The sequence below is a fragment of the Bos mutus genome, chromosome 7, assembly GCF_027580195.1.
Source record: "Bos mutus isolate GX-2022 chromosome 7, NWIPB_WYAK_1.1, whole genome shotgun sequence".
NCBI lineage: Eukaryota > Metazoa > Chordata > Mammalia > Artiodactyla > Bovidae > Bos > Bos mutus.
In genome coordinates, this window is record NC_091623.1 from 42538556 (window position 1) to 42562470 (window position 23915).

At 40.3% G+C, this 23915-nt stretch overlaps 1 pseudogene; it reads right to left on the reverse strand.

Annotated features, from left to right (window-relative positions):
- Positions 1–15721: 15721 nt before the first annotated feature.
- Positions 15722–16579, reverse strand: LOC102286426 (olfactory receptor 7A10-like; annotated as a pseudogene).
- Between the last annotated feature and the right edge of the window lie 7336 nt (positions 16580–23915).

Consider the following 23915-nt stretch of genomic DNA (forward strand, 5'->3'; position numbering starts at 1 on the left):
CCCTGTTGCAACACCTACCGTCTTACTTGGGTTTCTCTTACCTTGGGCGTGAGGTATCTCTTTACGGCTGGTCCAGCAAAGTGAAGCCATTGCTCCTTACCTTGGACGAGGGATATGTCCTCACTACCGCCCTTCCTGACCTTCAACGTTGGATAGCTCCTCTAGGCCCTCCTGCGCCCATGCAGTCACCACTTCTTGAATGTTGGGTTGGTCCTTCAGGCCACCACCCCTTGTCTCAGGCATGGGGTAGCTCCACCCGGCCGCCGCCCCTGCCCTCTGGCGTGGGGGTATGTGGTAGCTCCTCCCAGCCACCAACCCTGGCCTTGGGCGTAGGGGCATGGGGTAGCTCCTCCCGGCCGCTGCCCCTGACCTCAGACGTGGGGTAGCTCCACTTGGCCACCATCCCTGACCTCGGACGTGGGGTAGTTCCTCTTGGCTGTCACCCCTGACCTCAGACTTGGTTAGCTCCTCTCAGCCATTCCTGCGCCATCACAGCCTGGCACTCTAGGCCTTTGCCCCTGACCTCGGATGTGCAGTAACTCCTCTTGGCCACTGCCCTTCGGGCATGGGGTCCTGTCCCTGACCTCGGACGTGGAGTACTCCTCTCAGCCGTGTTTTAGTGCGCCGGTTGCAGCCTCCCGTGCACCAGGTCAGTAAGTGCCCAATATGCTACTGGAGATCAGTGGAGAAATAACTCCAGAAAGAATGAAGGGATGGAGCCAAAGCAAAAACAATACCCAGTTGTGGATGTGACTGGTGATAGAACCAAGGTCAGATGCTGTAAAGAGCAATATTGCATAGGAACCTGGAATGTCGGGTCCATGAATCAAGGCAAATTGGAAGTGGTCAAACAGGAGATGGCAAGAGTGAACATCAACATTCTAAAGGAATCAGAGAACTAAAATGAACTGGAATGGGTGAATTTAACTCAGATGACCATTATATCTTCTACTGCGAGCAGGAATCCCTCAGAAGAACTGGAGTAGCCATCATGATCAACAAAAGAGTCCAAAATGCAGTACTTAGATGCAATCTCAAAAACAACACAATGATCTCTGTTCGTTTCCAAGGCAAATCATTCAATATCACAGTAATCCAAGTCTATGCCCCAACAAGTAACGCTGAAGAAGCTGAAGTTGAACTGTTCTATGAAGACCTTTTAGAACTAACGCCCAGAAAAAAGATGTCCTTTTCATTATAGGGGACTGGAATGCAAAAATAGGAAGTGAAGAAACACCTGGAGTAACACGCAAATTAGCCTTGGAATACGGAATGTAGTAGGGCAAAGACAAGTAGAGTTCTGCCAAGAAAATGCACTGGTCATAGCAAACACCCACTTCCAACAACACAAGAGAAGACTCTACACATGGACATCACCAGATGGTCAACACTGAAATCAGACTGATTATATTATTTGCAGCCAAAGATGGAGAAGCTCAATACAGTCAACAAAAACAAGACCAAGAGGTGACTGTGGCTCAGACCATGAACTCCTTATTGACAAATTCAGACTGAAATTGAAGAAAGTAGGGAAAACCACTAGACCATTCAGGTATGACCTAAGTCAAATCTCTTATGATTATACAGTGGAAGTGAGAAATAGATTTAAGGGCCTAGATCTGATAGATAGAATGTCTGATGAAATATGGATGGAGGTTCGTGACATTGTACAGGAGACAGGGATCAAGACCATTCCCATGGAAAAGAAATGCAAAAAAGCAAAATGGCTGTCTGGGGAGGCCTTACAAATAGCTGTGAAAAGAAGAGAAGTGAAAAGCAAAGGAGAAATGGAAAGATATAAGCATCTGAATGCAGAGTTCAAAAGAATAGCAAGAAGAGATAAGAAAGCCTTCCTCAGCGACCAATGCAAAAAATAGAGGAAAACAACAGAATGGGAAAGGCTAGAGATCTCTTCGAGAAAATTAGAGATACCAAGGGAATATTTCATGCAAAGATGGTCTTGATAAAGGATAGAAATGGTATGGACCTAAGAGAAGCAGAAGATATTAAGAAGAGGTGGCAATAATACACAGAAGAATTATATTAAAAAGATCTTAACAACCCAGATAATCACAATGGTGTGATCACTCATCTAGAGCCAGACATCCTGGAATGTGAAGTCAAGTGGGCCTTAGAAAGCATCACTATGAACAAAGCTAGTGGAGGTGATGGAATTCCAGTTGAGCTCTTACAAATCCTGAAAGATGATGCTGTGAAAGTGCTGCACTCGATAGGCCAGCAAATTTGGTAAACTCAGCAGTGGCCACAGGACTGGAAAAGGTCAGTTTTAATTCTGATCCCAAAGAAAGGTAATGCCAAAGAATGCTCAAACTACCGCACAATTGCACTCATCTCACATGCTAGTAGGTAATGCTCAAAATTCTCCAAGCCAGGCTTCAGCAATATGTCAACCATTAACTAACTGATGTACAACCTGGTTTTAGAAAAGGCAGAGGAACCAGAGATCAAATTGCCAACATCCACTGGATCATGGAAAAAGCAAGACAGTTCCAGAAAAAACATCTATTTCTGCTTTATTGACTATGCCAAAGCCTTTGACTGTGTGGATCACAATAAACTGTGGAAAATTCTGAAAGAGATGGGAATACCATAACACCTGACCTGCCTCTAGAGAAATCTATATGCAGGTCAGGAAGCAACAGTTAGAACTGGACATGGAACAACAGACTGGTTCCAAATAGGAAAAAGAGTACATCAAGGCTATATATTGTCACCCTGCTTATTTAACTTCTATGCAGAGTACATCATGAGAAATGCTGGGCTGGAAGAAACACAAGCTGGAATCAAGATTGCTGGGAGAAATATCAATAACCTCAGATATGCAGATGACACCACCCTTATGGCAGAAAGTGAAGAGGCACTCAAAAGCCTCTTGATGAAAGCGAAAGTGGAGAGTGAAAAAGTTGGCTTAAAGCTCAACATTCAGAAAACGAAGATCATGGCATCTGGTCCCATCTCTTCCTGGGAAATAGATGGGGAAACAGTGGAAACAGTGTCAGACTTTATTTTTTGGGGACTCCAAAATCACTGCAGATGGTGATTGCAGCCATGAAATTAAAAGACGCTTACTCCTTGGAAGGAAAGTTATGTCCAACCTAGATAGCGTATTCAAAATCAGAGACATTATTTTGCCAACAAAGGTCCGTCTAGTCAAGGCTATGGTTTTTCCTGTGGTCATGTATGGGTGTGAGAGTTGGACTGAGAAGAAGGCTGAGAGCAGAAGAATCGATTGTTTTGAACTGTCATGTTGGAGAAGACTCTTGAGAGTCTCTTGGACTGCAAGGAGATCCAACCAGTCCATCCTGAAGGAGATCAGTCCTGGGTGTTCTTTGGAAGGACTGATGCTAAAGCTGAAACTCCAGTACTTTGGCCCCCTCATGCGAAGAGTTGACTCATTGGAAAAGACTCTGATGTTGGAAGGGATTGGGGGCCGGAGGAGAAGGGGACGACAGAGGATGAGATGGCTGGATTGCATCACTGACTCGATGGACGTGAGTTTGTGTCAACTCCTGGAGTTGGTGATGGACAAGGAGGCCTGGCGTGCTGTGATTCATGGGGTCGCAAAGAGTCGGATACGACTGAGAGACTGAACTGAACTGAACTCGTTCCTAAGTATTTTATTCTTTTTGTTGCAATGGTGAATGAAATTGTTTCCTTAATTTCTCTTTCTGTTTTCTCATTGTTATTGTATAGGAACGCAAGGGATTTCTGTAATTCATTCTATGAAACCATCATCACCTTAATGCAAAAACCTGACAAAGATGCCACCAAAAAAAAAAAAAAAGAAAGAAAGAAAGAAAGAAAACTACAGGCAATAGCACTGATGGACATAGATGTAAAAATCCTTAACAAAATTCTAGCAATCAGAATCCAACAACACATTAAAAAGATCATACACCATGACCAAGTGGGCTTTATCCCAGGGATGCAAGGATTCTTCAATATCCACAAATCAATCAATGTAATATACCACATTAACAAATTGAAAAATAAAAGCCATATGATTAACTCAATGGATGCCAAGAAAACCTCTGACAAAATTCAACATCCATTTATGATAAAAAGACTCCAGAAAGCAGGAATAGAAGGAAGATACCTCAACATAATAAAACCTATATATGACAAACCCACAGCAAACATTATCCTCAATGGTGAAAAATTGAAAGTATTTCCCCTAAAGTCAGGAACAGGACAAGGGTGCCCACTTTCACGACTATTATTCAACATAGTTTTGTAAGTTTTGGCCACAGCAATCAGAGCAGAAAAAGAAATAAAAGGAATCAAATTTGAAAAGAAGAAGTAAGCCTCTCACTCTTTGCAGATGACATGATCCTCTACATAGTAAAACCTAAAGACTCCACCAGAAAATTGCTAGAGCTAATCAATGAATATAGTAAAGTTGCAGGATATAAAATGCTGCATTTTTTTCTACCATTCTATCTTCTATTTCACTAATCCTATATTCTTCCTCCGTTATTCTACTGTTTGTTGCCTCCAGAGTGCTTTTGATCTCATTTATTGTATTATTCATTATATATTGACTCTTTTTTATTTCTTCTAGGTCCTTGTTAAACCTTTCTTGTATCTTCTCAATCCTTGTCTCCGGGCTATTTACCTGTGATTTCATTTTTATTTCAAGATTTTGGATCATTTTCACTATCATTATTCAGAATTCTTTATCAGGTAGATTCCCTATCTCTTCATCTTTTGTTTGGCTTGGTGGGCATTTATCCTGTTCCTTACCTGCTGGGTATTTCTCTGTCTCTTCATCTTGTTTATATTGCTGTGTTTGGGGTGGCCTCTCTGTATTCTAGCAGTTTGTGCTCTTCTCTTTATTGTGGAGTGTTCTCGCTATGAGTGGGGTTGTACGGGTGGCTTGTCAAGTGTTCCAGGTTAGGGAAGCTTCTGTCGGTGTGTTGGTGGGTGGAGCTGTATTTCTTCTCTCTGGAGTGCAATGAAGTGCCCAGTAATGAGTTATGAGATGCCAGTGGGTTTGGAGTGACCTTGGGCAGCCTGTATATTGAAGCTCAGGGCTGTGTTTCTGTGTTGCTGGAGAATTTGTTTGGTATGTCTTGCTCTGGAACCTGTTGGCCCTTGGGTGATGCTTGGTTTCCGTGTAGATATGGAGGATTTTGATGAGCTCCTGTTAATTAATGTTCCCTGGAGTCAGGAGTTCTCTGGTGTTCTCAGAATTTGGACTTAAACCTCCTGCTTCTGGTTTTCAGTCTTATTTTTACAGTAGCCTCAAGACTTCTCCATCTATACAGCACCACTGATAAACCATTTAGGTTAAAGATGAAAAGTTTCTCCACAGTGAGGGACACCCAGAGAGGCTTACAGAGTTACATGGAGAAGAGAAGAAGGAAGAGGGAATAGAGGTGATATGAACAAGATGAGGTGGAATCAAAAGAAGAGAGAGCAAGCTAGCCAGTAATCACTTCCTTATGTGCACTCCACAGTCTGGACCACTCAGAGATGTTCACGGAGTTATACAGAGAAGAGAAGAGTGAGGAAGGGAACAGAGGTGACCAAGAAGATAAAGGGGGGGAATAAAAAGAGAGACAGAACCAGCCAGCAATCAGTTCTCTAAGTGTTCTCCACCGTCTGGAACACACAAAGAGATTCACAGAGTTGGGTAGCGAAGAGAAAGGGGAGGGAGGAGATAGAGGCAACGTGGCAGAGAAAAAGGAGAGGACAAAGTGGGAGAGAGCAGTCAAGCCAGTAATCTCGCTCCCAAGTAAAAATGAGTACTGAAGATTCAGTTCTTAAAGGTACAAAATTGATAACAAATACAAAAAGCAAAGATTAAAAGTCTAGAGCAGTGGTTGGATTTTCAAATTTTCTTTATTTTATTTTATTTTTAAACTTTACAATATTGTATTAGTTTTGCCAAATATCGAAATGAATCCACCACAGGTATACCCGCGTTCCCCATCCTGAACCCTCCACCCTCCTCCCTCCACTTCCCTCCCTCTGGGTCGTCCCAGCGCACCACCCCCAAGCATCCAGTACTGTGCATCGAACCTGGACTGTCGACTCATTTCATACATGATATTATACATGTTTCAATGCTATTCTCCCAAATCTCCCCACTCTCTCCCTCTCCCACAGAGTCCATAAGACTGATCTATACATCGGTGTCTCTTTTGCTGTCTCCTACACAGGGTTATTGTTACCATCTTTCTAAATTCCATATATATGCGTTAGTATACTGTATTGGTGTTTTTCTTTCTGGCTTACTTCACTCTGTATAATAGGTTCCAGTTTCATCCATCTCATTAGAACTGATTCAAATGTATTCTTTTTAATGGCTGAGTAATACTCCATTGTGTATATGTACCACAGCTTTCTTATCCATTCATCTGCGGATGGACATCTAGGTTGCTTCCATGTCCTGGCTATTAAAGAAAAGAAAAAAAATCAGGAAAATTATATATACACACACACACACACACACACATATATATATACACACATATGCATATGTATGTATATGTATATATATGAAGTTTGCTTTAAAAAATTGGATGTCTCTTTTTTTTGCAAAGTAATAGTAGGTTACAAAAATGAAAATTAAGGGAGTAATAGAGGACCCACTCCAGTACTCTTGCCTGGAAAATCCCATGGATGGAGGATCCTCGTGGGCTGCAGTCCATGGGGTCGCTGAGAGTTGGGCACGACTGAGCAATTTCACTTTTACTTTTCTCTTTCATGCATTGGAGAAGGAAATGGCAACCCACTCCAGTATTCTTGCCTGGAGAATCCCAGGGACAGAGGAGCCTAGTGGGCTGCTGTCTATGTGGTCACACAGAGTCGGACACAACTGAAGCGACTTAGTAGTAGTAGTAGTAGTAGTAGTAGTAGTAGTAGAGGACTTAAAACTTAAAAAAAAATAAAGAATGATAGTAAAAATAGTAAAAAATGTATCTAGGATTTTCTCTGGTGTTGTGGGCAGTGTGGGTTCAGTTCATTTTCGGATCGTTCCTTGGTCTGGCTTATATTTCTCAAGATCTATAGGCCCCTTCCTATGTAGTCGGTACTAACTATAGGGTTTTACTCTATTGCACCTGTCACTTCCAAGGCGGTTCCCTCTGTTTTAGCTTCTTCTGTTTGCTGGTCTCTTCAGTGTCTAATTTCCATCCTGACACAAGGGGGCGGTGGTGGACACTGTTTTAGGCTCACTTGTTTAGTTGCACTGTGGGGCAGGATGGCCACTGCAAACAAATAACACTGGTGTGTGCTTGCATTGTCTCAGCCACACTGGGCCTGCCCCCGCTCACGGTGCATGTGCACTCCCTGCCCATACTGCTCAGGCTCTAGGTTGCTTCTCCAGAAACCGTCTGAGGCCAGCCCAGGGCTGCATGCACCTCCCAGGTCTAAGCCGCTCAGGTTCAGCACTCGGGTTGTCCTCAGAGGCGCAGACTCGGTTGGGCCTGCGTTTTGTGCCCTTCCCACGTCCGAGCAGCAAAGGTGATCAGGTGTTTGGCGAGTGTGGTTGCTGCGACTTATCACCTCCCCTGTCCATGACACTTGGTCCAGCCCCGGTGGATCCAGGGAATTCGAAGGGGAGACGGCTTCAGCGAACTGGATACAATAGCTTTAATTAAATATTAATTAGAGATATAAAGAGTAATAGAATGAGGATAGCTCAGTGGGAAAATTCAGTGGAGAAAAGAGGCTGAATAACTTGGTTTACATGGAAAGCTAATAAAATTCCAAGGCAAGGAATTTACGTCACCTATGTAGGCCGCAGGCATCTTCCCGTTCACCCGAAGGATAGGAGACACTAAGGCCTCCCCGGTCAGATCTTAGAAGCCCAGGCATAATTAGTAGGCTTGACAAGCCTCCACGCCCCAGATGGAATTCAGCAGAAGATGAGAGAAAGAATGGCATGGGGAGACCAATCTTTCTAGGAACTGATCCCATTTCTTTATTTTCCAGGGCCTGTTTTTATACACCGAGATGTTATACAAAAGTCACGCGGGGTCAGCAGTCCTGACTTTTATTAAAGTCAGGTGCTTTATACAAATGTATACGAAAGTCTTAGGGGTGTTACATCATCTTTTGGCCAGGGGGCCTGCTAACAATTTATGACCCTCTCCTTATGACAGCGGTCAGTCAACCAGAACACTTATTTTTCCAGGGGTGATTATTCTTAAAACCGATGCCATCTTCCAAAGGTACCAAATAAAGTTACATTCTTATAGGGTGAGGTTGTAGTGGGTTTTAATTAAGAAAAGAATTTGCTTAGCCTAAGGTCTAATGTGATTAATATCAAAGGTTAATACTTATTTCTTCTATATATTCATTAATGTGTATAAGGGCAGGGGATGTGGAGACTTAGCAGCAAACATTGGCTCAACAAATGAGAAACCCTTCACCAATACAATTTCTAATCAGCCCACTATACTTATACTAATAGTTTTCTAACTTCTCTAAAGAACCTGTTTTTAGAAGGTTTAAAGCATCTCGTACCTCTCACAGTTGGGAGGCTGTGAACAATCACATGTGGCCAGACAAGCCTGTCAGGTAGGCTAGAGAGCCCTCAGAGGAGTTTGTAAGTTGGAACACTCCTGTCATGCCCAGGAATTATTATTAACTGGAGCTCTAAGTTAATTCCTTCTCTGAAAGAGGTGGTGGGGGAAGCCCCCCGTAAAGTCAGAGGTTTAGGTGAGAGCACAAAGTAGTAAAGTAGGCAGGCTCTGGTTTTGGGGGTAGATGCTCGAGAATTTCCACGGGGACTCCTGAGGCTCGATCCTGCCTTTGCGTATGTCGAGCCTCCTTCCTCATGACCTTTGCCATGGGTGGAGTTCCTCACGCTGGCTCCCGGCAGGTGTACAAGCGGCGCACCTTCTAAGGCGGATGTTGACCATCCAGAACCCCAAGAATTCTCAGTTAGCAAAGAAGCCTGCTTTCAGTTTGATAGATAATGCCTCTCTGGGGCTGCAATTGCCGCCTTCAGGCTCTGGCTACCTATCATCAGAGGGAGATGGTCTGAAGCTGGCTAGATCTGTTCAGCCCTTTGTTCTGTGAGCGGGCTGATGGTGTCTTAGGTTAGGGCTTTTCGCGTGGTAGCTATCCCACAGTCTGTTTTGCTATCCCAAGTTAGTTTGTTCAGATTGCCCTCAGGGCATTCAGGCCCGGTCCTTACTCTAAGCAATGCAGCCTGTATCTCCCTGCCCAGCCCCCGCTTGCTAGTGGTGGGTGCAGGTGTCTGCGCTGCATCTCAGCTGGGGGAGTTACCATTGGGCACATAATCTGTGGGTTTTAATTATTTATTTATCATTCCTCCCAGTTGTGTTGCCCTCTGGTTCCAAGGCTCGCCACAGACTCAGCAGTGAGAGTATTTCCTGGTGTTTGGAAATTTCTCTCTTTTTAAGGCTCCCTTCCTGGGACAAATCTCCATCCCTATCTCTTTTGTCTCTCTTTTTGTCTTTTATATTTTTTCCTACCTCCAGTTGAAGACAATGGGCTGTTTTTCTGGGTGCCTGATGTCCTCTGCCAGCATTCATAAGTTGTTTTGTGGAATTTACTCAGCATTTAAATGTTCTTTTGATGAATTTGTGGGGGAGAAATTGGTCTCCCCGTCCTATTCCTCTGCCATCTTAGAACCGCCTAAATTTTTTTAATTAAAAAAAAAAATTAAGTTATTTATTACTCTTTTAATTTTCATTTTAAAACCTACTATTACCTTGTTAAAAAGACCCTATTGTAAAAGCAAATTTCATATATATATATTTATAATTTTTGTGATTTTTAAAAAATATTGTGTTTTTGAGAGTCTATCCTCTACTCTAGATTTTTAATCTCTGCCTTTTGGTATTTGTTATCAATTTTGTACCTTTAAGAATCCAACCTTCAGTACCCATTTTTAAGAGTGTGATTACTTGTTTGATTGTGCTCTTCCCTTTTGACTTTCATTTTTCTCCGCCAGATCACCTTTATCTCCTCCCTCCACCTTCTCTTCTTTACTTAAATCTGTGAATATCTTTGGGTGTCCATGGCTGTGGAGAACACTTACGGAACTTATTACTGGCTAGATTTGTCTTGCCCCTTTTGAATCCCCCTCTTCCCCTCTTGGTTACCTCTATCTCCCTCCTCCCTCTTCTCTTCTCCATGTAACTCTGTGAAACTCTCTGGGTGTCACTTACTGTGGAGAATCTTGTCACCATTAATCTAGATGTTTTATCAATGGTGCTGTATAGATGGAGAAGTCTTGAGGCTACTGTAAGAATAAGACTGAAAACCAGAGGCAGGAGGCTTAAATGCAAAACTTGAGAACCAGAAAACTTATGATTTCAGGGGGCATTAATTGACAAGAGTGCATCCAAAAGCCTCCATACCTACACTGAAACCAAGCCAACAAGTTTCAGAGCAAAACATACCAAGTGAATTATCCAACAATACAGGAACATAAAATACAGGTGGGAAAAATCACACCAAAACCAGATCAGATCAGATCAGATCAGTAGCTCAGGCGTGTTCGACTCTTTGCGACCCCATGAATTGCAGCATGCCAGGCCTCCCTGTCCATCACCAACTCCCGGAGTTCACTGAGACTCATGTCCATCAAGTCAGTGATGCCATCCAGCCATCTCATCCTCTGTCGTCTACACCTCAAAACTCACTACCGGACACTTCATTGCACTCCAGAGTGAAGATATACAGCTCCAGCCACCAGAACACTGACACAAGCTTCCCTAACCAGAAAACCACTTGTCCAACCCCACCTACAGGGAGGAACATCCACAACAAAGAGGAACCACAAAATTCCAGCATACAGAAAGGCCACCCCAAACACAGCAACCTAAAACAATATGAAAAGGCAGAGCAATATTCAACAGGTAAAGGAACATGATAAATGCCCACCAAACCAAACAAAAGAGGAGGAGATAGGGAGTCTATCAGAAACAGAATTCAGAATAATGATAGTAGATATGATCCAAAATCTTGAAAACAAAATGGAGTTACAGATAAATAATCTAGAGACAAGGACTGAGAAGAAATAAAAAGAAGTCAATCAATAATGAATAATGGAATAACTGAGATCAAAAGCACTCTGGAGGGAAACAACAGTAGAATAACTGAGGCAGAAGATAGGATAAGTGAGGTGGAAGATAGAATGCTGGAAATAAATGAGGCAGAGAAGAAAACATAAAAAAAAGAATTAAAAGAACATAGATTTTTACATCTATGTTCATCAGTGATATTGGCCTGTAGTTTTCTTTTTTTTATGGCATCTTTGTCAGGTTTTGGTATTAGGGTGATGGTGACCTCATAGAATGAGTTTGGAAGTTTACCTTCCTTTGCAATTTTCTGAAAGAGGTTGAGTAGGATAGGTGTTAGCTCTTACCTAAATTTTTGGTAGAAATCAGCTGTGAAACCGTCTGGACCTGGGCTTTTGTTTGCTGGAAGATTTCTGATTACAGTTTCAATTTCCATGCTTGTGATGGGTCTGTTAAGATTTTCTATTTCTTCCTGGTTCAGTTTTGGAAAGTTATACTTTTCTAAGAATTTGTCCATTTCTTTCATGTTGTCCATTTTATTGGCATATAATTGCTGGTAGTAGTCTCTTATGATCCTTTGTATTTCTGTGTAGTCTGTTGTGATCTCTCCATTTTCATTTCTTATTTTACTAATTTGATTTTTCTCCCTTTGTTTCTTGATGAGTGTGGCTAATGGTTTGTCAATTTTATTTATCCTTTCAAAGAACCAGCTTTTGGCTTTGTTGATTTTTGCTATGGTCTCTTTTGTTTCTTTTGCATTTATTTCTGCCCTAATTTTTAAGATTTCTTTCCTTCTACTAACCCTGGGGTTCTCCATTTCTTCCTTTTCTAGTTGCTTTAACAGTAGAGTTAGGTTATTTATTTGACTTTTTTCTTGTTTCTTGAGGTATGCCTGTATTGCTATGGACTTTCCCCTTAGCACTGCTTTTACAGTGTCCCACAGGTTTTGGGTTGTTGTGTTTTCATTTTCATTCATTTCTATGAATATTTTGATTTATTTTTTGATTTATTCTGTGATTTGTTGGTTATTCAGAAGCATATTGTTCAGCCTCTATATGTAGAAATTTTTAATAGTTTTTCTCCTGTAAATGTGATCTAATTTTACAGCATTATGGTCATAAAAGATGCTTGGAATAATTTCAATTTTTTTTGAATTTACCAAGGCTAGATTTATGGCCCAGGATGTGATCTATCCTGGAGGAAGTTCCATGTACGCTTGAGAAAAAGGTGAAAATCATTGTTTTGGGGTGAAATGTCCTACAGACATCAATTAGGTCTAACTGGTCTATTGTATCATTTAGAGTTTTTGTTTCTTTGTTAATTTTCTGTTTAGTTGATATATGCATAGGTGTGAGTGGGGTATTAAAGCCTCCCACTATTATTGTGTTATTGTTAATTTTCCCTTTCATACTTGTTAGCATTTGTCTTACATATTGTGGTGCTCCTATGTTGGTTGCATATATATTTGTAATTGTTATATCTTCTTCTTGGATTGATCCTGTGATCATTATGTAGTGTCCTTCTTTGTCTCTTTTAGCAGCCTTTGTTTTAAAGTCTATGTTATCTGATATGAGTATTGCTACTCCTGCTTTCTTTTGGTCTCTGTTTTCATGGAATATCTTTTTCCAAACCTTCACTTTCAGTCTGTATGTATCCCTTGTTTTGAGGTGGGTTTCTTGTAGACAACATATATAGGGGTCTTGTGTTTGTGTCCATTCAGCCAGTCTTTGTCTTTTGGTTGGGGCATTCAACCCACCAAGTGGGCTTTATCCCAGGGATGTAAGGATTCTTCAATATCCACAAATAAATCAATGTAATACACCACATTTACAAGTTGAAAAATAAAAGCCATATGATTATCTCAATAGATGCAGAGGAAGCCTTTGACAAAATTCAGCATCTATTTATGATAAAAACTCTCCAGAAAGCAGGAATAGAAGGAACATACCTCAACATAATAAAAGCTATATATGAAAAACCCACAGCAAACATTATCCTCAATGGTTAAAAATGGAAAGCATGTCCCCTAAAGTCAGGAACAAGACAAGGGTGCCCACTTTCACCACTACTATTCAAAATAGTTCTGAAAGTTCTGGCCACAGCAATCAGAGCAGAAAAGGAAATAAAAGGGATCCAAATTTGAAAAGAAGTAAAAGTCTCACTGTTTGCAGGTGACATGATCCTTTACTTAGAAAACCCTAAAGATTCCACCAGAAAATTACTAATGCTAATAAATGAATATAGTAAAGTTGCAAGATATAAAATCAACACAAAGAAATCCCTTGCATTCCTATACACTAATAATGAGAAAATAGAGAAATTAAGGAAACAATTCCATTCACCATCACAACGAAAAGAATAAAATACTTAGGAATATATGTACCTAAAGAAACTAAAGACCTATACATAGAAAAGTACAAAACACTGGTGAAAGAAATCAAAAGGACACTAATAGATGGAGAAATATACCATGTTCATGGATTGGAAGAATCAATATAGTGAAAATGAGTATACTACCCAAAGCAATCCATAGATTCAATGCAATCCCTATGAAGCTACCAACGGTATTTTTTACAGAGCTAGAGCAAATAAGTTCACAATTTGTATGGAAATACAAAAAACCTCGAATAGCCAAAGCGATCTTGAGAAAGAAAAATGGAACTGGAGGAATCAACCTACCTGACTTCAGGCTCTACTACAAAGCCACAGTCATCAAGACAGTATGGTACTGGCACAAAGACAGAAATATAGATCAATGGAACAAAATAGAAAGCTCAGAGATAAATCCACGCACATATGGACACCTTATCTTTGACAAAGGAGGCAAGAATATACAATGGATTAAAGACAATCTCTTTAACAAGTGGTGCTGGGAAATCTGGTCAACCACTTGTAAAAGAATGAAACTAGAACACTTTCTAACACCATATATAAAAATAAACTCAAAATGGATTAAAGATCTCAACGTAAGACCAGAAACTATAAAACTCCTAGAGGAGAACATAGGCAAAACACTCTCTGACATACATCACAGCAGGATCCTCTATGACCCACCTCCCAGAATATTGGAAATAAAAGCAAAAATAAACAAATGGGACCTAATTAAACTTAAAAGCTTCTGCACATCAAAGGAAACTATTAGCAAGGTGAAAAGACAGCCTTCAGAATGGGAGAAAATAATAGCAAATGAAGCAACCGACAAACAACTAATCTCAAAAATATACAAGCAATTCCTACAGCTCAACTCCAGAAAAATAAATAACCCAATCAAAAAATGGGCCAAAGATCTAAATAGACATTTCTCCAAAGAAGACATACAGATGGCTAACAAACACATGAAAAGATGCTCAACATCACTCATTATCAGAGAAATGCAAATCAAAACCACTATGAGGTACCATTTCACACCAGTCAGAATGGCTGCGATCCAAAAGTCTACAAATAATAAATGCTGGAGAGGGTGTGGAGAAAAGGGAACCCTCTTACACTGTTGGTGGGAATGCAAACTAGTACAGCCACTATGGAGAACAGTGTGGAGATTCCTTAAAAAACTGGAAATAGAACTGCCTTATGATCCAGCAACCCCACTGCTGGGCATACACACTGAGGAAACCAGAAGGGAAAGAGACACGTGTACCCCAATGTTCATAGCAGAGCACTGTTTATAATAGCCAGGACATGGAAGCAACCTAGATGTCCATCAGCAGATGAATGGATAAGAAAGCTATGGTACATATACACAATGGAGTATTACTCAGCCATTAAAAAGAATACATTTGAATCAGTTCTAATGAGGTGGATGAAACTGGAGCCTATTATTCAGAGTGAAGTAAGCCAGAAGGAAAAACACCAATACAGTATACTAACGCATATATATGGAATTTAGAAAGATGGTAATGATAACCCTGTATACGAGACAGCAAAAGAGACACTGATGTATAGAACAGTCTTATGGACTCTGTGGGAGAGGGAGAGGGTGGGAAGATTTGGGAGAATGGCATTGAAACATGTAAAATATCATGTATGAAACGAGATGCCAGTCCATGTTCAATGCATGATACTGGATGCTTGGGGCTGGTGCACTGGGACGACCCAGAGGGATGGTATGGGGAGGGAGGAGGGAGGAGGGTTCAGGATGGGGAACACATGTATACCTGTGGTGGATTCATTTTGATATTTGGCAAAACTAGTACAACTTGTAAAGTTTAAAAATAAAATAAAATTAATTAAAAAAATAAAGTTTGGATTATCAAGAAGAGCATAAGGTAGTGATATACAAAGGAATGATGTTTGTGACAAACTGGTCACAAATTTTTCTCTGTCATAAGCTTATAAATGGCTGTGGTTGCCAAGAGGAGTTTTCCCCCCATAGGTGTGGTATGGCTCATAACTATTCTTTTATCAAACAAACAAACTCCTCAGCATGATACATTTCACTTGAGACAAAATTATTCTTAATAGATCCTTTGAGATAAATGGGAGTCTTCAAATATTTCACATCCAAAGTTGGAAGACTATAATAATGAAAAAGGGAAAAACTCTTGAATACTAGTGCTATCACAAAACTTAAAAGCAAGTTACATAAATTGCATAAAGAAGTTGAAATAGAAACTGCAAGGAAAATAAAAGAGGCATATTCTCCTTCCACAGCTGGATCAAACACCAGCAATATTTGGCTCAGGATTTGAGTTCTGCTATCGTGGGCACTTCTTAAGCCTTAGGATAATAGATTCTTTCACAGATTTCTTCCCAAAGAGTATTTTCAGAGCCCTCTTTAAGTCTTTATTTCTTAGACTGTAGATGAAGGGGTTTAGCATGGGCGTGACCACAGTATACATCACTGAGGCTGTTGCTTTTTAATGTGAGCTGTGGGTAGTAGCAGAGCTAAGGGACACTCCTATGCGTATACAATAAAGTCATGAGACACATGAGAGGTGAGATGCACAGATGGGAAATGCTTTATACTTCCCCCAAGCTGATGAGATTTCATGTATGGAGGAAACTATCTTAGAGTAGGAGTAAAGGATGTACATGAGGGAACCACCTGCCAGCAACATAGGTATAAAATACATTACTGCTTTATCAAGAAAGATGACAGACCTGGAAGGTTGGATCATTGATTGAACTCACAGAAAAAGTGAGGGGATGTACAGAAAGACAGTGGGAATACCATTATGCTTTCCAGCCAGGCATGCAGGAGACTGATGATCCAGGACAATAACACCAGCAGTGCACAGAGACAGGGGTTCATGATGACGATGTATTTCAGGGGGTGACAGATAGCCACAAAGGGGTCATAGGCCATCATGGTCAAGAGAAAGATGTCCAATCTTACAAAAAGTGAAAAAATACAATCGAGTTATGCAGCCTTCATAGGTGATAACTTGGTTCTGTGTCTGAATGCTCCACAGCAAGTTTGGGATGGTGGAGATGAAATAGAGGTTTACAAAGGACAGGCTGGAGAGGAAGAAGTACATGGGGGTGTGGAGGTGGGGATCTGAGCTGACAGGCAGGATGATGAGCAGGTTTCCAAACAGAGTGACCAGGTACATGGAGAGGAAAAGTCAAAATGTGAAAGGTTGTAATTTTGAATTTGGAAGAAATTCTGAAACTCCTATTATGTTCCTTGGTTTCATGCATTGGAGGTGACTGCAAGGAAAGGGGAAAGCAAATGACTGATTATGGTACAATCAGACTTCACTTGCATTGTTGAAATGTCAACTATTTATATTTTGCTGTTAAAAAGTTTATTTCAATACTTTGTTCATGGATTTGGCAATGCTTATAGTTTTTTGTTTTGTTTTGTTTTGTTTTTTTACTTTACAATATTGTATTGGTTTTGCCATACATCAACATGCATCCGCCACAGGTGTACATGTGTTCCCCATCCTGAACCTTGCTCTCATCTCTCTCCTTGTATCTCCTAAAATCCTATAATGGGGAAAGACTATCTCAAATAAAACATATCTGTATCTATATCTATATCTATATATATATATGAAAGTGAAAGTGAAGTCGCTCAGTCATGTCTGACTCTTTAAACCCCGTGGACTGTAGCACACCAAGCTTCTCCATCCATGGGATTCTCCACGCAAGAATACTGGAGTGGATTACCATTTCCTTCTCCATGGGATCTAACTGACCCAGGGATCGAAGCCAGGTCACCTGCATTGAAGGCAGATGCTTTAACCTCTGAGCCACCAGGGAATACACACACATATATATATATATACACACACACATATACACACACACACATACACACACAGGGCAAACATAAGTTCATTCTCTATAACTGTGAGTCTGTTTCGTGAATTCACTTGTAACATTTCTTTTTAGATTCCACATAAAAAGGATGTCATATATGCAGAGTACATCATGAGAAATGCTGGACTGGAAGAAACACAAACTGGAATCAAGATTACCGGGAGAAATATCAATAACCTCAGATATGCAGATGACACCACCCTTATGGCAGAAAGTGAAGAGGAACTCAAAAGCCTCTTGATGAAAGTGAAAGTGGAGAGTGAAAAAGTTGGCTTAAATCTCAACACTCAGAAAATGAAGATCATGGCATCTGGTCCCAACACTTCATGGTAAATAGATGGGGAAACAGTGGAAACAGTGTCAGACTTTATTTTTCTGGGCTCCAAAATCACTACAGATGGTGACTGCGGCCATGAAATTAAAAGACACTTACTTCTTGGAAGCAAAGTTATGAGCAACCTAGATAGCATATTCAAAAGCAGAGACATTACTTTGCCAACAAAGGTTCGTCTAGTCAAGGCTGTGGTTTTTCCTGTTGTCCTGTATGGATGTGAGAGTTGGACTGTGAAGAAGGCTGAGCCCCGAAGAACTGATGCTTTTGAACTGTGGTGTTGGAGAACTCTTTGCGACCCCATGAATCGCAGCACGCCAGGCCTCCCTGTCCATCACCAACTCCCGGAGTTCACTCAGACTCACGTCCAGTGAGTCAGTGATGCCATCCAGCCATCTCATCCTCTGTCATCCCCTTCTCCTCCTGCCCCCAATCCCTCGCAGCATCAGAGTCTTTTACAATGAATCAACTCTTCACATGAGGTGGCCAAAGTACTGGAGTTTCAGCATTAGCATCATTCCTTCCAAAGAAATCCCAGGACTGATCTCCTTCAGAATGGACTGGTTGGATCTCCTTGCAGTTCAAGGGACTCTCAAGAGTCTTCTCCAACACCACGTTTCAAAAGCATCAATTCTTCAGCGTTCAGCTTTCTGCACAGTCCAATCTCACGTCCACACATGACCACTGGATAAAATATAGCCTTGAAGAGATGGATCTTTGTTGGCAAAGTAATGTCTCTGCTTTTCAATATGCTATCTAGGTTGGTCATAACTTTCCTTCCAAGGAGTAAGGGTCTTTTAATTTCATGGCTGCAATCACCATCTTCAGTGATTTTCGAGCCCCCAGAAATAAAGTCAGCCACTGTTTCCACTGTTTCCCCATCTATTTCCCATGAAGTGTTGGGACCGGATGCCCTGATCTTCATTTTCTGAATGTTGAGCTTTAAGCCAACTTTTTCACTCTTCACTTTCACTTTCAATAGGCTTTTTAATTCCTCTTCACTTTCTGCCATAAGGGTGGTGCCATGTGCATATCTGAGGTTACTGATATTTTTCCCGGCCATCTTGATTCCAGCTTATGCTTCTTCCCGCCCAGCATTTCTCATGATGTACTCTGCATAGAAGTTAAATAAGCATGGTGACAATATACAGCCTTGACATTCTCCTTTTCCTATTTGGAACCAGTCTGTTGTTCCATGTCCAGTTCTAACTGTTGCTTCCTGACCTGCATACAGGTTTCTAAAGAGGCAGATAAGGTGGTCTGGTATTCCCATCTCTTTCAGAATTTTCCACAGTTTATTGTGATCCACACAGTCAAAGGCTTTGGCATAGTCAATAAAACAGAAATAGATGTTTTTCTGGAAATCTCTTGCTTATTTCATTATCCAGCAGATGTTGGCAATTTGATCTCTGGTTCCTCTGCCTTTTCTAAAACCAGCTTTAACATCTGGAAGTTCACGGTTCATGTACTGCTGAAGCCTGGCTTGGAGAATTTTGAGCATTACTTTACTAACATGTGACCTGAGTGCAATTGTGTGGTAGTTTGAGCATTCTTTGGCATTGCCTTTCTTTGGGACTGGAATGAAAGCTGACCTTTTCCAGTCCTGTGGCCCTTGCTGAGTTTTCCAAATTTGCTGGCATATTGAGTGCAGCACTTTCACAGCATCATCTTTCAGGATTTGAAATAGCTCAACTGGAATTCCATCACCTCCACTAGGTTCGTTCGTAATGATGCTTTCTAAGGCCCACTTGACTTCACATTCCAGGATGTCTGGCTCTAGGTCAGTGATCACACCATTGTCATTATCTTGGTAATGAAGTTCGTTTTTGTATAGTTGCTCTGCATATTCCTGCCACGTCTTCTTAATATCTTCTGCTTCCATTAGGTCCATACCATTTCTGTCCTTTATTGTTCCCATCTTTGCATGAAATGTTCCCTTGGTATCTCTAATTTTGTTGAAGAGATCTCTAGTCTTTCCCATTCTGTTGTTTTTCTCTATTTCTTTGCATTGATCGCTGAGGAAGGCTTATATCTCTTCCTGCTATTCTTTGGAACTCTGCATTCATAGGCTTATATTTTTCCTTTTCTCAGCAACAGGTCCATTCATGTTGCTGCAAATGCCATTATTTCATTCTTTTTAATTCATCTTAAGGAATAAGGGATGTAGAAAGTAATTGGAAATATGCAAAAATGTGATTTATTTGCATGAAGAACATTCCTTTTCATTTTTGTTTAAGACAAGGATTGCCAGTGAAGTATATTTAACTGACCACAAAATGCCTTCAGTTAAAAAAAAAAAAAAAAAACAGAACAATAAAGAGTGTGTAAGACACCTGGCAGTGATTTTACCACATAAAATTTTAAAAGCTCACATATTCTGCACAAGTAATTGTATACATATATGACATATTTAAGGGTGAATGCAATCTTGATGATATAAGCCAGTTCCTAGTTTAAAAGAATACAATAAAATTCAGGAGCAAAAACATGACGAATTCCTTATTGAAAGCAAACAACTTTAACAGTCAGTTTTAAATGAGGATGTAATGGACTAATGAATCTACACATATATTTAATCTTATTGATAATGAAATAATTACAGAATAAGCTTGTTGGCATACTCATTTCCACATAATAAAAGCTTTTTAATTTTAATATTAAGAGGCAGGCGATACTGTGAAATGTAAGTCTCCTGAACTGCTGTTGCAGGAAAATGTTTGCTAGCATTCCTTGATCTGGATTTTACTCATTATAGCAAAATATGCTTCTTCTTAGAAAAATGTCCTACATCACTGTACATTCCCCCATAGCTAGCACCCTCTGTCTCTACTTCAGTTAATTACAAAGGTCCTTGTACTTATGAACACAAGTACATTTACTGAAAGAACTTTATACCTCTCCTTCCCTCTTATAATTGGGCTTCCATGTACTTCATTTAATGGTCAACGTTGACCCTTGTATTGTTGAGTTCAGTATTCACTTCTATTTTCAGAATCATGAAATAATCCATTAATCAGTCAAGACACAATCAACTGCAATAATCATGGCTCTGGGTTTAGTCTACATTGTCACTCAGCCAAATTCGGGTCAATGTTCTTGGCTGACATTCCCTCTGACTGTCTCCTGTAGTATTTACTGGACCCTTGGACTTACCTGGGTGGAGTTTCTGACAGCAAGGTCTCAACATATGTGTCCCAACTCCTTTTGGATGGCTGGTGATGGAGACAGAGGCTCTGTCTACAGACTAGATTGTGGAGTCAGGCATTGGTCCCCCAAATAGAGTTTTGACTCTGCAAGCACCAACCATGCCCCAATCTAGTCCAAGGTTGCACAGGCTGAGGGACTGCAGCACAAGAAATATTTGTGGCTCCTTATGTCTGCTAGTTAGCATGTTTCCCTTTTGTAACTACTACCTCTAATAATTGATTTCCCTGTGGGAAAATGGTCTGGACAGATAGGAAACGTTTCCTGTTCATACTCTGTGTCTGGGATTCAATGTTACAAGCCAGATGAATTCAGTATTCAGTGTTTATTACTTCTTTAATAATTCCACCTGTCTTCCAGAGGGATAAACCTTAAGATCCCAACACCTCACCCCATCCCTGAGTTCAGGTTTTCTCCAGAGTCCAAGCTTGAGGATTCTTCTTGGTTAGATCCCTAATCAAGGCACTGACTTCACTCCTGGTGAGCCACAGCCTTTTGATTCTAGAGAAAATTAGCATTCCCATCTTCAAAAGTGGGATAACTTAGATCCTTTAACATAAAGCCTTGGACAGTGTAGTGCTTGGATTTATGAGAGTTTTGCCAAAGCAGTTAGGAGCTTCATACTTAGAGCACCAATTGAGAGCTGCCAGTTAGTCCCTCATTAGAAAACGTTTGTTATGAGAGTTTTGCCAAAGCAGTTAGGAGCTTCATACTTAGAGCACCAATTGAGAGCTGCCAGTTAGTCCCTCATTAGAAAACATTTGTTATAAGAAGTGTATGGATTTTAGGACCATATAGGGACTGCATAACTTAATTTTTAGAAAACTCCATTATATGAGCTGATACTATTCCAAACTCCATTCTCATTGCAGAAATGGGCTCATGGAAATTAGCGATCTGCACATTATAATCTGAATAAGGCAAGAGACTTTTTTTTTTTTTTTTTAATTCTCTCAGGTTGTTTCTGGTTTTCAAACTTTGGCCCAGCGGTTCTCAGAGATGCCTTTGCCAGGTGTGATATTTGGTCATGTTGAATGGATGCTGCTAAACATCTACAATGCCCAGGACAACACCCAGCACAAAGAATGATCCTGCTACAAAAGGTCAACAGTGAGAAAATGAGTAAACCTATTCTAGATCAGGACTTTCCCCTCATCACTGCACATACAGTCACCCAGACACTAGTTCATATGTAGTTTCTGATCAGCAGGTCTTACCTGGTCTTGCCTGGTGAGTCAAGAGGTTCCTGGATGGTGTTCATGGTGCAAGTACTGTACCGTGGCCACTTTTCAGTAAGCAAGGCTGTGTTTATATTTTAGAATCTTGCATGTGGTTTTACATTTTCTCCACTCCAAATTGTCTTCACCTGAGCTTTTGAATGAAAAATATAAGCATTCACTCCAGATGTATGATCAGTTCTATTTTTTTTTACAAGGACCCATGTATCGCACCAAATTATATACTTCTGAAAAGTCTGAAATGCTATTTTTCAAAGAAAATCAATGTGTGTATACACACACACACACACACACACACACACACACACACACTCAGTTAGGTCTCTAGGAAGACCCCCACAAGGTCCTGCTCAGTTTCACAACAATTAACTGATAGAATAATAAAATTGAATTGAATTGAAGGTACTTGTAATAGTCTCATTCTGCTTGTTTGAAGCATTTGTTTTGATACATGAATATAACTGTAATGACTACCCTGCTATTCACCTTTTTATATAAAATACAAAATAAAAAAATGAAACAGTGACTTCATTGGTATCCCTTTGAGGTCATGTAGAGAGGGTGGAAGAATATATGTGTTTGCACAACAGGATTCCAAGCTTTCCAGGGACTCATCCTTTATTTATGAGGATGATATATAATGGTTGATACTAACATTGCTCATTCTCTACCTTTTAGTGGTTTTGAGAAAATTCTGAGGAGTGGAAGATATTTCGTTTTGAGGAATGGAAGGAATCATATTTTTTGGAAGCAGTGGAGATTTCATACAGACACAAGAAAATAATTTAATAAAAACCAAAACATGCCTACAGTCCTTCAGCTCAATGAATATACCTTATAAATGAAAACTGACAGTCCACAGATTATGATATATGAACTACCTGAAAAATACATCTTTCTCATAGATTTAATGTTTTGTCTCACCATACTTAGGTTTAACCCTACTCTAGGGCCTTGTGTGCTTAGTTCCTCTATCATGTCCTACTCTTTGAGACCCTATGGACCTAACCCACCAGGCTCCTCTGTCCATGGGATTATCCAGGTGATAATATTGGAGTGTGTTGCCATTTACTTCTCCAGGGGATCTTCCAGACCCAGGAATCAAACCTGTATCTCATCTCCTGCATTGGCAGGTGGGTTCTTTGTAACTAGCATCACCTGGAAACTCCACTCTAAAGCCATACTATATCTATTTATTTCTTTATAGGTGACTTCAGAATAGATTCCACTTGGAGATGTATTTTATTGTTAATGACTAATTGCTAATGACTGTGGTAGACCAAGTGGACACAAGAGTGTACAGAAGACCAACAGCCTAGTGAGTGAAATACCCTTGACTAGTGACAACAAGTAGTATGTTAAGTTTGAATTACCAAAAATAGCATTAAGGTAGTGATATGTAAAGAAAGATTTTCACAAAAGTGAGAAATTGGTCTCAGATTTTCTTGCCAGGAAGTATTTTCCCAACTTATGGAAATGGTACATCTCATGACTATTTCTTTTTGTCAAACAAAATGAAAAATACTCAGTATGGCCTATTTTATTTTACAGGAAATAACTATTAAGTGATCCATGTAGACTCCTGAAATAAATGTGTGTATTTTCAAATATTTCACCTCCAAGATTGGAAATGTAATTGTGAGAGTAGGAAAATGAAAAAGGGAAAAATCAAGGATATCAGAAATATCACAAAATACACAAATTGCATAAAGTCAGAATCAAAATAGAAATGCCAAAGAAAATAGAAAGGCAATGCTCTACTTTCACAATTTGATCCAAGACTGAAAACATTGACCTCAGGTTTGCGCTCTGCTATCATGGGCCCTAGAAAAATAGGGCATTTTACAG